Source organism: Delphinus delphis, chromosome 11 (genome assembly GCF_949987515.2).
Source record: "Delphinus delphis chromosome 11, mDelDel1.2, whole genome shotgun sequence".
NCBI classification, from domain to species: Eukaryota; Metazoa; Chordata; class Mammalia; order Artiodactyla; family Delphinidae; genus Delphinus; species Delphinus delphis.
The window spans coordinates 24,533,732-24,550,822 of record NC_082693.1 but is presented as its reverse complement, the minus strand read 5'-3'; the positions used below and the strand labels follow the sequence as shown (position 1 = coordinate 24,550,822).

Here is a 17,091-nt window from a genome sequence, read left to right as displayed (position 1 = left end):
ATATGCCCAGTAGTGGGATTGCTGGGTTGTATGCTAGTTCTATTTTTAGTTTTTTAATGAACCTCCATACTGTTCTCCACTGTGGCTGTATCAATTTACATTCCCACCAACAGTGCAAGAGGGTTCCCTTTTCTCCACACCCTCTCCAACATTTATTGTTTCTAGATTTTCTGATGATGGCCATTCTGACCGGTGTGAGATGATATCTCATTGTAGTTTTGATTTGAATTTCTCTAATGATTAATGATGTTGAGCATTCTTTCATGTGTTTGTTGGCAATCTGTATATCTTCTTTGGAGAAATGTCTATTTAGGTCTTCTGCCCATTTTTGGATTGGGTTGTTTGTTTTTCTGATATTGAGCTGCATGAGCTGCTTGTATAGTTTGGAGATTAATCCTTTGTCAGTTGCTTCATTAGCAAATATTTTCTCCCATTCTGAGGGTTGTCTTTTGGTCTTGCTTATGGTTTCCTTTGCTGTGCAAAAGCTTTTAAGTTTCATTAGGTCCCATTTGCTTATTTTTGTTTTTATTTCCATTTCTCTAGGAGGTGGGTCAAAAAGGATCTTGCTGTGATTTGTGTCATAGAGTGTTCTGCGTATGTTTTCCTCCAACAGTTTTATAGTGTCTGGCCTTACATTTAGGTCTTTAATCCATTTTGAGTTTATTTTTGTGTATGGTGTTAGGGAGTGTTCTAATTTCATACTTTTACATGTAGCTGTCCAGTTTTCCCAGCACCACTTATTAAAGAGGCTGTCTTTTCTCCACTGTATATTCTTGCCTCCTTTATCAAAGATAAGGTCACCATATGTGTGTGGGCTTATCTCTGGGCTTTCTATCCTGTTCCATTGATCTATATTTCTGTTTTTGTACAAGTACCAGACTGTCTTGATTATTGAGGCTTTGTAGTATAGTCTGAAGTCAGGAAGCCTGATTCCTCCAGCTCTGTCTTTCTTTCTCAAGATTGCTTTGGCTGTTTGGTGTCTTTTGCGTTTCCACACAAATTGTGAAATTTTTTGTTCTAGTTCTGTGAAAAATGCCAGTGGTAGTTTGATAGGGATTGCATTGAATCTGTAGATTGCTTTGGGTAGTAGAGTCATTTTCACAATGTTGATTCTTCCAATCCAAGAACATGGTATATCTACCCATCTATTTGTATCATCTTTAATTTCTTTCATCAGTGTCTTATAGTTTTCTGCATACAGGTCTTTTATCTCCTTAGGTAGGTTTATTCCTAGATATTTTATTCTATTTGTTGCAGTGGTAAATGGGAGTGTTTTCTTAATTTCACTTTCAGATTTTTCATCATTAGTGTATAGGAATGCTAGAGATTTCTGTGCATTAATTTTGTACCCTGCTAATTTACCAAATTCATTGATTAGCTCTAGTAGTTTTCTGGTAGCATCTTTAGGATTCTCTATGTATAGTATCATGTCATCTGCAAACAGTGACAGCTTTACTTCTTCTTTTCCAATTTGGATTCCTTTTATTTCTTTTTCTGCTCTGATTGCTGTGGCTAAAATTTCCAAAACTATGTTGAATAATAGTGGTGAGAGTGGACAACCTTGTCTTGTTCCTGATCTTAGTGGAAATGGTTTCAGTTTTTCACCATTGAGGATGACGTTGGCTGTGGTTTATCATATATAGCCTTTATTATGTTGAGGAAAGTTCTCTCTATACCTACTCTCTGCAGAGTTTTTATCATAAATGGGTGTTGAATTTTGTCAAAAGCTTTCTCTGCATCTATTGAGATGATCATATGGTTTTTCTCCTTCAATTTGTTAATATGGTGTATCACATTGATTGATTTACATATATTGAAGAATCCTTGCATTCCTGGGGTAAACCCCACTTCATCATGGTGTATGATCATTTTAATGTGCTGTTGGATTCTGTTTGCTAGTATTTTGTTGAGAATTTTTGCATCTATGTTCATCAGTGATATTGGCCTGTAGTTTTCTTTCTTTGTGACATCTTTGTCTGGTTTTGGTATCAGGGTGATGGTGGCCTTGTAGAATGAGTTTGGGAATGTTCCTCCCTCTGCTATATTTTGGAAGAGTTTGAGAAGGATAGGTGTTAGCTCTTCTCTAAATGTTTGGTAGAATTTGCCTGTGAAGCCATCTGGTCCTGAGCTTTTGTTTGTTGGAAAATTTTTTTTTTTTTTTAGCATCTTTATTGGACTATAATTGCTTTACAATGGTGTGTTTGTTAGTTTCTGCTTTATGACAAAGTGAATCAGTTATGTTGGAAGATTTTTAATCACTGTTTCAATTTCAGTGCTTGTGTTTGGTCTGTTCATATTTTCTATTTCTTCCTGGTTCAGTCTCGGAAGCTTGTGCATTTCTAAGAATTTGTCCATTTCTTACAGGTTGTCCATTTTATTGGCATATAGTTGCTTGTAGTATCTCTCATGATCCTTTGTATTTCTGCTGTGTCAGTTGTTACTTCTCCTTTTTCATTTCTAATTCTATTGATTTGAGTTCTTCCTTTTTTTCTTGATGAGTCTGGCTAATGGTTTATCAATTTTGTTTATCTTATCAAAGAACCAGCTTTTAGTTTTATTGATCTTTGCTATCATTTCCTTCATTTCTTTTTCATTTATTTCTGACCTGATCTTTATTATTTCTTTCCTTCTGCTAACTTTGGTTTTTTTTTGTTCTTCTTTCTCTAATTGCTTTAGGTGCAAGGTTAGGTTGTTTATTTGAGATGTTTCTTGTTTCTTAAGGAAGGATTGTGTTCCTATAAACTGCCCTCTTAGAACTGCTTTTGCTGCATCCCATAGGTTTTGCGTCGTCGTGTTTTCATTGTCATTTGTTTCTAGGTATTTTTTAATTTCCTCTTTGATTTCTTCAGTGAGCTCTTGCTTATTAAGTAGTGTATTGTTTAGCCTCCATGTGTTTGTATTTTTTACAGATTTTTTCCTGTAATTGATATCTAGTCTCATAGTGTTGCGGTTGGAAAAGATACTTGATACAATTTCAATTTTCTTAAATTTACCAAGGCTTGATTTATGACCCAAGATATGATCTATCCTGGAGAATGTTCCATGAGCCCTTGAGAAGAATGAATACAGAATCATTTGAATGAATCTTATGAACATAATGTTGAGTGAAGAAGGTGGATAGAAAATAATGCACACTGTATTATTTTACTTACATATAAAACTCCAAAAACTGGCAAAGCTAATCTATGTTTGAATCTTGCTAATCTATGACTTAGCGGTCAGGATAATGGTTACTTTGGGGGTGAATAGGTAATGACTAGATGGCAGCTTATGGGATGCTGGTAATGTTTTATATTTTTTTAAGTCTGGAAGTTGAAATCTGAGAGCTACTTATTATTGTATTTATGATATATTCACTTTTCCACATTTAAGTCACACTTCATAAAAAATAATAAAAATCATATGGAGAAGAAACTCTTGGTGAAAATAGTTATTACTTATGTTCATTATTAAACCATACCTAAAATGCATAGGTTTTGGTTTTGTTTTTTCTTTGCTTTTTTGCTTTTTGTGGTTGTTTTGTTTTGTTTTGTTTTGTTTTGTTAGAGTAACACTGAAAGCGCCTTGTAGTTTCATCACCATATTCCATGGTGGTAAGGAGGAATCAAGTATTAGTTTCCTGGGTGTTATGGATTGAATTCTGTCCTCCTAAAATTCATATGTTAAAGTCCTCAACTGCAGTATCTCAGAATGTGACCTAATTTGGAAATAAGATTATCGTAGAGGTAACTAATTAAGTTAAGATGAAACCATACTAGAGTAGGGTGGACCCCTAATCCATTATGACTGGTGTCCTTAAAAAAGAGGAAATTTGGGGCTTCCCTGGTGGCTCAGTGGTTGAGAGTCCACCTGCCGGTGCAGGGGACACGGGTTCGTGCCCTGGTCCGGGAAGATCCCACCTGCCGTGGAGCGGCTGGGCCCGTGAGCCATGCCTGCTGAGCCTGCGCGTCCGGAGCCTGTGCTGTGCAACGGGAGAGGCCACAACAGTGAGAGGCCCGTGTAACCGCAAAAAAAAAAAAAGAGGAAATTTGGACACATAGATATGCACAGAGGGCAGGGGAGTTAAAGACACAGGGAGAAGATGGCCATCTACGAGCTAAGAATAGGCCTAGAACAGATGTTTCTCTAACAGTCCTGGGAAGGAACCAACCCTGCCAACATCTTGATTTTTCTAGACTCCAGATTCCTGAGATGCAGGAGGGGAGGGTGATGCTAAAAGCTCTTCTGCATTAGGGAAACCCACCCCCCCACACACCTGCCTCAACTAGCATCTCACACACTTGGCAAGGCTGCTCTAAAGGATGGGGAGCAGTGGAAGGTGTTAGGCAGGGGAATCACATGATCTCTTTTCTGTTTTGGAACAATGGAATGCTCTGAATCATGTGACACACTGAAGATGGATCAGGAAAACCTAAGCATCTCAAACAGTTCTATGATCCTTGGGAAGAATCCTCAGAATGGATCTTTCCTGGGTCTGGAGGTCTTCAAGGAAGTAAAATAACCACTTGATTGTTCCTAAAGCAGTGGTTTCCCATGTTGTTTTGGTCACAACCTCTTTGAAACTCTGTTGAAAGTTATAAATCCTCCCATCAGACAGATACCCATACTCATCCAGATTTAAGAGTACAGGTGAGGATTTTTAAAACAGAGTATTGGTTTTTGATCTCACTTGTAGAAATAAAGATGGATGGCTGAAGATAATGGGGTTTCCAGCTGTCATCACACAGGAAGCCAGCAACTAACTAGCCTATGCCAAGACTCAAAGGAAGCCAGCAACATACTAGCCCTATGCCAAGACTCAAAGGTACCGTTCTGGAAACTCTGTAACTTTCCCACGTTGGTTGTTTTTGCTCTTCCCCTATTTATTTATCCACAATGAAGAGCAGTTACTTAAATCACAAAGAGATTGTACGTCTATCTTTAAGGGCAGAAAGGAAAGGGGGAAGCATGAAGATTGAACCCAGTCCACAGCCAGGTTTGGGGAAAGAGTCAGTAACTGAGAGGAGGGCGGCACAGGCTAATTTAATCCTCAGGATTTATGGTGAATAAAGGAGAACATTGTTTCCTTGGGGAGAATTTTCATTATCTTCCCTGTGGACTTTAATTCATTTTAATTCCATTTCCCATCACCCCCTTCTTGGTGTTAACTGCTCAGGGCTATGGGAAGCTAAATCACTGACTGGGGCTGGTTAGGAGGGGAAGAATGGGAAATAAAAATATATGCATATTTTTTATTTTCACACTGAGGATCTTCGCTGAAAGATTTCACAAACTCCAAAGTTTTAACTGGTCAGAAATTGCCCAATGAATAGGGGGCACTAAAGCTTAAGGGGAGGTACTATAACTTGTTGACCACTATATTTGCAGAGCTAAACACCTGGCCTGGCACATGGTAGTGAATTGAATGAATGAATGAATGAACGAATGGAATAAAATGCTCATGGGATTTGCAGTCATAACATCTGGATATTATTCTACACTTAAATAGATAAGTGACAAGTCCCCTTGTGTTTTTGGGACTGACTTTTTCTTTTCTATAAAATAAGGGAATTAGAGCAAATATAGATAAGGTACTTGAACATTCTACAATTTAGAATGTGAACAGAGTTAGTTAAGGCAAAGCTATTTGTAGTCACCACTATGTGGAGTAGATAAGATGGTGCAATATGTATGTATGTATATAGTATGTCTAAGAGTTTAGGGAAGGCTAATTTGAGAAAGTTTCACTCTGTCCTAAAAGAAACTGAGACCTAAATTTACCTAAAGTGCAATCCTGTGATCAGTAGTGCACTCAGCAGCACTTGCATAACCATTGCTTCAGGCAGGACTGGACCAAAATAGTAAGAAGAGAAGAAGGAAGAAGCAAAGTCACAGTTCTACTAAGGAGAGAGGTTTGGCAACTACAGGTTACCAAGAAAGAAGGAAACTGCTTATTTGGATGGAACTATTAACTCTTTCAAACTCTCCTGCAGCTTGGAGAATAGTTTTGTAAGTGGATCTTAATGCTCTCAAAGCTTCTTGGTACGAGAACACGTGTCCATCCTTTAGATCATACACTTATCTTCAGAACAAATAGGTCCTAAAGGTCTCATGTAAACAAACACAATGGAAACGAGTCAATTCAGAATGAGACAACAGTTACAGCATAATAGAAATAAAAATACACAGGCTGACATAAAATTGATTTCATTAATATTTATCAGAGTATCTTATTTACACTTATGTTTCATGTGGAATTAAGTGGACAGTTTCTCTTAAGTTTTAGACAAATAATTCTATTTTTATTAAATGAATATTATCTTTTTTTTTTTTTTTTTTTGGCGGTACGCGGGCCTTTCACTGCTGTGGCCTCTGCCGTTGCGGAGCACAGGCTCCGGATGCGCAGGCTCAGCGGCCATGGCTCACGGGCCCAGCCGCTCCGCGGCATGTGGGATCTTCCCGGACCGGGGCACGAACCTGTGTCCCCTGCATCGGCAGGCGGACTCTCAACCACGGCTCCACCAGGGAAGCCCTATCTATCTTTAAGATGCTTTTATTACTGCATAAAACTATGCTGCTACTATCCACACACTTTTTAGTACTAAATGTCCTTTCTTGAAAATAATAAAAAAAAGTCTTTAATACGTGCACACATAGTGAATTGTTACACAGAGCTTCTTTTGTTCAGGTTATCAAATTCTTCTGGGCAGATTCTTCCAGTTTCTTGACAATATCGTGCATTGGTGGATCTAATTCTGCTTGAAGCGCTTCAGTGGTTTCAAATATGTTGGGACCAGACACATAATTTAATGATCTTCCTAATTTCCAACTATCCTGCCCTCAAGAATACTGGAGTTTGTGCTGACTTTTGTGGAATGTGTCCTCTCGCTGACCTATGATAAATAGTGCACCATTTTTCTAAAATGATCTAAAATGTGGAGCATTTTCACAATGACTTTTTCTCATTTCTTGGCTCAGGAAATATTATTCTTGCCTCCTATGGTCATCCTGTTATTCACCAGCGAATTTTACTGACCCAGCACCTCCCAGCTGAGGTGGATGGTTGGGTAAGTGGATAGAAGAGGCCGGATTTTTGCCTTTTTTTACACAGATTCACAAGGAAGAGCTTTCCCTTCTCCTCTTCCCCTCAAGTGTGTGTTTCAACACTTTGGAGCCATCTCTGGAGGAGCCTAGGAAGTTAAAATGCATTAAAAACAAGGTAATAGGGGCTTCCCTGGTGGCGCAGTGGTTGAGAGTCCGCCTGCCGATGCAGGGGACACGGGTTCGTGCCCCGGTCCGGGAAGATCCCACATGCCGTGGAGCGGCTGGGCCCGTGAGCCATGGCCGCTGAGCCTGCGCATCCGGAGCCTGTGCTCCGCAACGGGAGAGGCCACAGCGGTGAGAGGCCCGCGTACCGCAAAAAACCAAACCAAAACAAAACAAAACCCCAAGGTAAGAGCATGTCCAAAAGCCAAAGGGGACGCATTGTCAACTGCAGCTGGAAAGGGCTTTTGCTGGACTGCAGAGGTTAAGTTTACAAAATTATCTAGGACTTTAAAAATAAACCATGACTAAAGCAATAGACACATGCTATTTTTAGTGTCTGCCAATTAAAGTAAGATGAATTTTTTTCACTGTCTACTCAATCATGTTCTCTACAAAAAGAAATATATAATATTTTTTGCTTTGATATAGTGTTGACTAAAGTGGAAAAATGGCTATTGAATAAAGATCTCACCTGAAACCAATTCTTTTTTTTTTTTTTTTTATTAAAGGCAGGTCTCTGAATTAGTCATGGAAAGTCCCCTGATGAATGTGGCTGGCAATCTGTTTGATTCCCACAGAACACTGTGTCCTGGAAAGATTTTGTGATCACAGCGATAGACCTAAGCACAGGCCTCCATCTCCCATCTTCTGGTTCTAAGTCCCATGGAAGCACCTACACCAGCTGTCCCCACATTTGTACCTGTGCTGTGCTGGTTATGTATGAAGCACCTGGGGAGTCTTGTACCAAAAATACAGACTCATTGAGGGTGTGGTGAAAAGGGAACCCTCCTGCACTGTTGGTGGGAATGTAAATTGATACAGCCACTATGGAGAACAGTATGGAGGTTCATTAAAAAACTAAAAATAGAACTACCATATGACCCAGCAATCCCACTACTGGGCATATACCCTGAGAAAACTATGACTCAAAAAGAGACATGTACCACAATGTTCACTGCAGCAATATTAACAATAGCCAGGACATGGAAGCAACCTAAGTGTCCATTGACAGATGAATGGATAAAGAAGATGTGGCACATATATACAATGGAATATTACTCAGCCATAAAAAGAAACGAAACTGAGCTATTTGTAGTGAGCTGGATGGACCTAGAGTCTGTCATACAGAGTAAAGTAAGTCAGAAAGAGAAAAAACAAATACTGTATGCTAATGCATATATATGGAATCTTAAAAAAATGGTACTGATGAACCTAGGAGCAGGGCAGGAATAAAGATGCAGACACTAGAGAATGGACTTGAGGACACGGGGAGGGGAGTGGGAAGCTGGGGCGAAGTGAGAGAAGCATCGACATATACACACTACCAAATATAAAACAGATTGCTAGTGGGAAGCAGCTGCATAGCACAGGGGGATCAGCTCGGTGCTTTGAGATGACCTAGATGGGTGGGATAGGGAGGGTGGGAGGGAGGCTCAAGAAGGAGGGGATATGGGTATATATGTATGCATATGGCTGATTCACTTTGTTGTACAATAGAAACTAACACAGCATTCTGAAGCAATGATACCCCAATAAAGATGTATAAAAAATAATTAGTAAATAAATAAAATAGGCATGTGGTGGGGATGACAAAAAATATATTTGTCACCCCAAACTTAAGAGTGTCACCCTTAAACCATCACTCTTCACAAAAAGGATGCATTAATAAAAGACAGATTTGCTTTATTGAAATAAAATTCAGAGGTGACTACTCACAGAAGATCCATGCTTAGAGGTAGCAGACTTCAACAGCTAAGTAATATTGGTGTTAATTACCCCCTCTACCTCTTAGATGCTGGGTATGTTTATCTGAGGCCCCATCCTTTACATATGAATTCAAATGTTTGAATAACTTTCAAAAGCTATCACCTGCAAGACTGTCTTCTGCACCTCACATTGGCAGCTAACACTAGCTACACTAATCCACAATAAATGGCATTGTCATGACTCCGATGGTAATAACATTTGAGGAGCTTCTAGACCGTCAGTTTACCTATTTGTATTTCTACCTTGACATGGACTGAATGTTTCAGTCCTCCCAAAATGTGTATGTTGAAATCTAGTCTCCAATGTGATGGTGTATGGAGGTGGGGCCTCTGGGAGGTGATTAGGTCATAAGGGCAGATCCCTTGTGAATGGGATTAGTGCCCTTATAAAAGAGACTCCTGAGAACCCCCTTGCTCCTTCCACCGTGTGAAGTTACAATGGAGAGAAGGACATCTATGAACCAGGAAGTTGTTCTCACCAGACAGCACATCTGCTGGTGCCTTCATCTTGGACCCGCAGCCTCTAGAACAGTAAGAAATAAATTTTTGTTGTTTATAAGCCACCCAGTCTACGGTACTTTGTTATAGCAGCTTGAACTAAGACTACCCCTAATAAATAAAACAAATCTATTAAAATTATCTATGGCCAGTGAGTTTAGTAGCCTAGAGCAGGGGCCAGCAAACATTTTATGTTAACGGGCCAGATGGTAAATATATTAGGCTTTGCAAATCACAGCTACTCATTACGTGGAGTCCCAAAGCAGCCATAGACAATAGGACGAATAGGTGTACGGCACTGTCTGATTTCCAATAAAACTTCACTCATGGATACTGAAATTTGAATTTCATATAATTTTCATTTGCCAGAGAACATTATTCTTCTTTTGATTTTTTTCAACCACTTAAAAATATAAGCACTATTCTTAGCCCAAGAGATATACAAAAATAGGCAGGATTCAGATTTGGCCCTCAGGCCATAGTTTGCTAACCCCTAAGCTAGAGCACCAGGTGGATGAAGCCGTGGCCAGAGTCCATAGCTGTTTGAACTTGTCTCTTCTGCTCTGCTCTGCTGGTTATTCTTTGGTCATAAATCACACTTCTGGCTCGATCCCACCACCATGCAGATGTGCTGGGGACCAGTAAAGAAGATGTATAAGATTCAGTGCAATATCATTGCTCCTACAGACGTCCTATGTATTCACACTGTGTTGCGCTGCCGGGGATATACTATGAACATCAAATAAGGCTCAGACCTCCCATGGGACACAAAACGTCCTGTGAAATCTTCCCCATTGTCTATGCTTCAGCTTTCTCACGTGTACATCTAGACTTCAGCTTTCTCACGTGTACATCTAGACCTCCGAGAGGTCCTGCATAGCCTTGCCAGGGAAGTAGAAGTTAAAATTTTTTAAAAATTGTTTTTAGTCAGACTGCAGACCTTGCTTGTGAATATCTCTTCATCTATTATCCATATGTTAGAATTGTTTTCATCATCAACTCAGAACTTATTAACAGAGTCAGTTCAATTCCGGTCTTCTGCTTCCTTCCAACTAAGCAGTAGCATCAAAGACATGAGAGAAGCCGATGGTTAATAGACAGCTGTGGATGTTAAAAGGTTTAATCTATTAATATAGGGCAGCATTTCCCAAAGTGTGTTATGCTGAATGCTGACTCTGTTAGATGTTCTGCCAAAAAAAGCATTTCAAGGTCAAGTAAGTTTAGGAAATGCAGCATAAAATATCTCTTCTTTCTTGATGATTCTTAAAGTGCATTATCAGTATGTTAAAGGCTTTGAGGATTCCCACAATAAGACTGCTTAACTAGGTTAAATTAAGTGTTTCTCAAGCTTATGTGATGAGGGAAGTTTTTTTTTCTTCACTTGACTGTTATTAATATCCCGAGAAACTAATGGTCCACAGACTGCATTTTGGGACACTGATACAGACAAGGTGGAAGAATGGAAAGCTTCTAAGCAGGGGAGTAACTTATGTTGTAGATCAATCACTTTGGTGGGGATCAGACTTTTCTCTCCGGGTTTTCGTCATTTTAGGAGATTACCCCATGTGCCATCAGTGTGCTCAAGTCAGAAAGACAGAAGTCATATTTGTTTCGGTGGTAACCTCTTAAAAATTATAAAGTTCGTGCACAGTTCATTGATAATCTCAACAGTAGAAATGATAATATGAAACGCATATTATCTTCTGCTCGCTCACCTCTATCCCAACAGCCTGGCACACTTTCCAGAGATACCAGGCAGCGTTATCAGTTTCCATGTCACTTTTCAGCTCTTCTGTGGCAACTCTAAATCTTATGCATCAGGAGACTATGGTTTTGGATTATAAACATAGAGCAGTATCTACTGGAGGAATTTATTATCACACTTCTTTGCTTAGCCACTTCTCATCGCCGATCTATCACCAAGGTCTATCAATTCTACTTCTGAAATGCACTTCAAGTCTGCCCACTTCTCTCCATCTTGCCTGTCCGCACCATCACCAGCTCTGTCCTACTTCCAACCCCTGATCCCGCTCGTCCATTCTCCTAATTGCAGCTACAAAGGTCTTAAAATTTAAATTAGTCTCCGGCTTCAAAGTCTTCAAAAGCTTCTCATTAAAATAAAATTCAGAATCTTTATCAAGATCTGTGAGGATCTACATGACCAGGTTCCTGCCTAGCCACCCCCCAACACACACACACACACACACACACACACACACACACACACACACACACGTCCGGCCTCTCAGCAACTCCCTCACCCAAAACACGTGCCTTCTTTCTGTTCCTTGAACACTTCCAGGTTTTTCCTTTCCTTACAGTCTTCCTACTTGCTATTTCCTCTGCCCAGATTGCTTTTCCCTCCATTCTTTTTTTTTCTTTTTGCCAAGTTAATCCCTATGCTTCCTTCAAATATCAATTTAAATCTTTCTTTGTCAGAGACCTTCACAAACCACCAAATCTGAGTCAACCCCTGGTTTTTTCATTGCACCTGTTATTCTCCATGCTACTTCCAAAATTTTCTTATTATATGTTTATTTTTTAAATGCCTGTGAGATCCAAAAGGATAGGGGACACATCTGCTTTATTCCACACTAAATGCAGAAAAATTGGCATTGTGTCTGGTCACAGAATGGGCTTAATAATTATGTATTACACGACTGAAGCTAACCAGTGGAAATTTCTCTTCGTTTTATCTCCTGCCTTTTCCTTACATGAAACTTTAGTTCCATCCAGATTTTCATCTTTTGCACAATTATCACCCAGAAGGTTCAATCATTCATTTCTATTAGGAGTGGAATTTTAAGGCCATCTCATGTAACTCTCCTCTTATGCTTCTCTAACCATTTCAGTTTATTTTATTCTCTTCTTGGGAACTCATGGCACTTATTTTCTGTACCATTCATTTGGTGCCTAATCTTATATTGCCTCTTAACAATGTATCTGTTATGTTAATTAACACCTTATATTTACATATTTCGTCTTGCCAATGATGTCATAAATCTATCGAGTACAGGACTTGGTACTTCATACCCTAAAGTTCACAGCACGCCTCTGCACAGAGTGCTGCATGAAAGGAGTCTCCATCTACCTTCTCTGGTGCCCCTATTTTAAGACTTTGATACGGAAGTTTGACCCATTTCCTTTTACTCTATTTTCTTCCTCAACCCTTCTGGGTGTGTTGCCATCATACTGGGAATGAAAGCTGTGGAAAGGATAAGTTCTGAGGTCAGAGAGAAGCAATAAAGGGAGGAGTGTGGGGAAAGAGGACAGGCCCAGGGTTTCTAAGTTCCTCCCCCAATGGTACAGAAGGTGAAGACAACTTGGTAGGGGACTAGGTGTACTTTATATTGCCAAGTATCTCCCAGAATATTTAAAAGAGTGCCTTGCTCAGGGTTTTGAAAGTATGAATATTTAAAAGTTAAATGAGGCAAAAAGGATACCTTCTCAAAAATTTCAATCAATGACTCAGTTTTTCATTGTTCAATTTTGGATGAATTCCACTGAAACATCAATTTAATTCAGGAAGTATCTTTGGGATCCAGGAAGGTATTCTGTACTTTTAGTTGCCAGTTCCAGTCTTGACCAAATAAAGACTTTTAAGGAATATTTAAAATACCACAAACCGTAGCTACTTTTTGTTTTATTTTTTCTCCCACCAAAATATAAGGGTTATAAAGGTTCTGCAACCCTGTTAATGTACTTAACCAGCCTTCCTCAAGCTACTTCTGAAACATGGATTAGAAAAGTTAAGCCTGTAACAATACTGTCTTTGTTAGTATAGTACTCTTCAAGGTAAGTCGACAGTTTTACAATTATTAGCTCTTTTTACCTATCTGTTTTCACAATGACTCTTTAAGATGAATAGAGTAGTAGATATTGTCTGTTATCTTTATTTTGTCAATGAGGAAATTGGGCGTAGAAGGACTTAATGACAGAAGCATGCAGCAGCTAACTTTCCGTTTGTGTCAGAGAATTTACCTGCAGTGTAGGATGGCTGAGACAGGGTTGTTATTCAGGAAGTGACAGAACAGGCTTGTGAACCTGGCCTCAGGACTGGCTACAGAATTTGCAGGGTCTAGTGTAAAATGAAAATTTGGAGTTCCTTGTTTGAAAATTACTAAGACAGCTGAAAGCGACAGCAGAACATTAAACCAAGTGCAGGGCCCTTTTCCAAGTATTGGGCCCTGTGAGCTGGCCCTGCCTGAGGCCTCTGAACCTCTAACATCTGGGTGATTAAGTATCAGGGAGGCTGTGAGCGCCTGAAATTGTAGGCAGAATTCTGTTAATATGTATATGCTTCTTTTTCATATTCCATAGCTTTCATCAGATCCTTAAGTGGTCTGTTAACAAAATAAAGCATTAAGAATGCTTCTTCAAGAGTAATAAATGTTCTCAAAGAGACCAAACACAGAGTCACAAGAGACTGGCAGGGACAGCAGGTGCATGTTCCTTCAGAGACTATTTGTACATGCGTGAGTTTTCATGGGTGCACAAGTATTAATGCAAAGACAAAGAATTCTTAAGGCTGCCCAGATGTTGTCAGAAAGAAATAACATCTGAATGTACCTTCAGAAGATAGGAAAGGGAATGGTGAGACATCAAGATGATGACGTTCTTCACAAACCCCAAAGTGATATACCCAAGTAGGAGCTATTTTATTTATTTTTACTCCCTTAAAGGAAGCTTCTCCTTCTTCTTCTGTAATTAGATGTCACGCTCCCTCTTTTAAGTTAAGGAGAAATGTAAGATTTACCAACTCGTGCTGATTTATATCGATGTTATAGATAATTATAACCCAACGTTAGAAATAGGAGTAAAGTAGGCATTTGTTAAAGCAGGTTCAGAAGATGCCCTCAGAAACAGGGAAAGAGTGCTCTGAAGACCTGCATCCCGAGAAATACTACGGAAGAAATGCTGCAACTCTTGAGTCCGGCTGGTAAAACCCCATGGCCATCTCCTATAAGTCTCACACACAAATATCCCTAATAGCGGATTTTGCTGAAAGCCCTGCTCCTTCAGTCTGAGTGGCTGCCTTAAAATTTTATTTAGTCTCTTTGCCCGTTTAGACTAGATATGCTCCCCAGCCAAATCTCCAACTCATATGAATGGGGATACAGAGAGATGGGTAACTGAAACAGCAGGGAAATTCTCAAATATCCACTTGCACAGAGTGTCAAACTTCTCTTGATGCAGCCTCTAACAAGCAGAAAAGCACGATTCACTTGAGTTCCTGGTCAGTCTGCTGTTCCCACTCTTGTCCCTGTTCATGGCACAATGGGACAATCTACATGATTCAACCAGCCGCCGAAGCTCTGGCAGGTCCAGAGAGAACCTTGGTTGCTCACACCTGGTAACTCATCCTTCGAAGAATAAGTGTTCATAATTCTACTCATCCCACCAGGTGAAAAGTAGGAGGTTTCTAGGATGAAGTCGGTCATTAATTCTTTTAACTGAATGGAATTGCCCCGTGAGTAATCGCCAGGGGTGCCAGCAGCCTTCCCTCAAGCCATCTACACCCCTTGGAATCTGGTACCTGCTCCCCTGCTACCTCCAAGACGCCCAGGCCCCTCAGGAAGAGGTGGAAAACTTCGGACGGGGACAGACCCCGCCCCGGCCGCCCCGGGACCGCTCCGGCCCTTTTCAGCCTGGGGCTCGGTACCCGGCGAGGCCCGGGTGGGAGGGTCCGGTCGTGCACAGCCCGGGATGGGACTAGGGGCCGGAAAGCGCGCCCCGACAGTCCAGGGCGCAGGGAGGGCGGCCACCGCGCCCCACGTGGCCCTGCTCTCTCCTGGAACAGCCCCGGGGGCCGAGGAGGCCTCCGCCAGACCCGGCCGGCGCCTCTGTTTCCCCGGGCCCGCGGCCGCGGCGCGGCTCCCAAGTTAGCCCAGTCTGCCCGTTCCCGTCACGCGCGCCCTTCCCGCCCCCGCGTGACCCACCTTGGCGGACGATGCCGGCGCCCAGCGCGCCTAAGCCGCGGCCGGATGGCTGAGGGCGGCCGGGGGCAGCTCCGGGGCAGAGCCGCGGAAACCGCGCGTCTCCCCGCCGGGGCCCGAGCCCACCCTGCAGCGGGGCCCCGCGGCTGCCTCGCCCTCTCTGCAGACCCCGCCGGGGCCCGAGCCCACCCTGCCGCGGGGCCCCGCTGCTGCCTCGTCCTCTCTGCAGACCCCGCCGAGCCCTGCCTCCCGGCCACCCCGGGCGGCTCCTCGCCGGCGGAGGCGTGGGCGCTCGCGCGGCCCGGCTGCGACCCTGAGTACCTGCTCCTCCGGCGCGGGGCGGGCTCAACTAGTGGTCCTCTAAATCCCGGTCCTTCCCCGGGGCTCCGGGAAGTGCTCCGGCCACGAGGAAGCTGCTCTTGTCTTTCGGTTCCCAAACGTGACACTCTATATATCCGGCTCGGAGACTGGGTGTGGGGCGGGAGGAAACCACCCTCCCTCCGACCTTCCCCTCGGCCGCCGCGGCCTCGGCGTCGGGTGCGGAGCTGGCGGCGGCCTCTGCCCGGGGCGGGAGGAGGGCGAGGGGCTGGCGAGGGCCCTACAGGCCGCGAGGGGACCGCATCGTGGGCAGGGTGGCGGTCCGCGCAGGCCTGCCCCGCAGCTTCCATTCATTCAGCTCGGAGCAGATCCACTCGCTATTACTCGCGGCTAGGATTTTTTCCCCCATTAAAAAAAAAATCGGTGGGTGAGGGGTAAGGGAACAGGAAAGGCGCCCCTCTCTGGTCTGGAAAAGGAGAGCTCCTACACCTTGAGAGAAAGAGAGAGAGAGAGAGAGAGAGTTGGGGGGCAGGGGGAGACAGAGGGTCAGAGGTTCTACCGTGAACGCTTGGAGGACACATCTTTCCCCACCCACCCTAGCAGAAAAGGCAGCCAAAAATCCGAGTTTACTCAGCTCGTCCGTACTGTACGCCCAGTGGGAGGGATGCTCTGGTGTCTGCTCCAGACTGCGGAGGCGCCTGGCAATGACCGACCAGGGCAGTGTCCTTTTAAAAATCCAGGAGGGGCCGGAGGCGCGGTTAACTCATGTCCAGGGTGTGGAGGGCAGAAATCAGGCTCTGTCTGCGTCAGGTGGGAGTGGGTAGGTGGATAGGAAACTAGAAAGGATCAGAGATGCGGCTGCAAGAGTGCAGCCGGCCAGCTTTGCTCATCAGAGCTTCTCATCAGATTAAAAAACAAACAAAAAGCAGGCAAACAAACAACAACAAAAACGTTTTGTTTATAAGCCTGGTAGCTTAGCTTTGGGGGGATTTGCTTTGGTCACTGTTACATTTTAAACGGTAAAACTGGACCGTCGTCAGGGAAGACTTGTAGAGGGACAGAGAGGCACGTGAGTGGAGCTGTCACAGTCCTCAGCCAGGACGTGCTGAAAACGGCCAACGCCCAACCTCATTTCTTGGACAAGGTGGAAGGTAAATTCCCAAATAAACATGCTATGTTAAGAAAAGCTAAAAAAGGAACATTGCCCTATAAGTTGTCTTCATTCTCCTCATTACAACAATCGACATACAAAGAAATAAAATTTAATTCATGCAAGTTGGAGTTAATACGAGCCAGTTTTTGCATTAGAAAAAATTCACACCCATCTT

General features: G+C 42.5%; 1 protein-coding gene across 2 annotated transcripts in view; it reads right to left on the bottom strand.

The window, feature by feature from the left end:
• Nucleotides 1–16,043, bottom strand: part of FAR2 (fatty acyl-CoA reductase 2) — a 137,647-nt gene extending 121,604 nt beyond the window's left edge. Inside the window, exons 1-2 of one of the 2 annotated variants that reach the window (XM_060024528.2) lie at nucleotides 15,767–16,043; nucleotides 9,491–9,534 (exon numbers count right to left, since the gene is read on the bottom strand). The gene's annotated coding sequence lies outside the window, so the exon portion shown is untranslated. The remainder of the gene's footprint in view (nucleotides 1–9,490; nucleotides 9,535–15,766) is intronic. The other variant, XM_060024526.2, reaches the window with a different exon arrangement.
• Nucleotides 16,044–17,091: the final 1,048 nt, after the last annotated feature.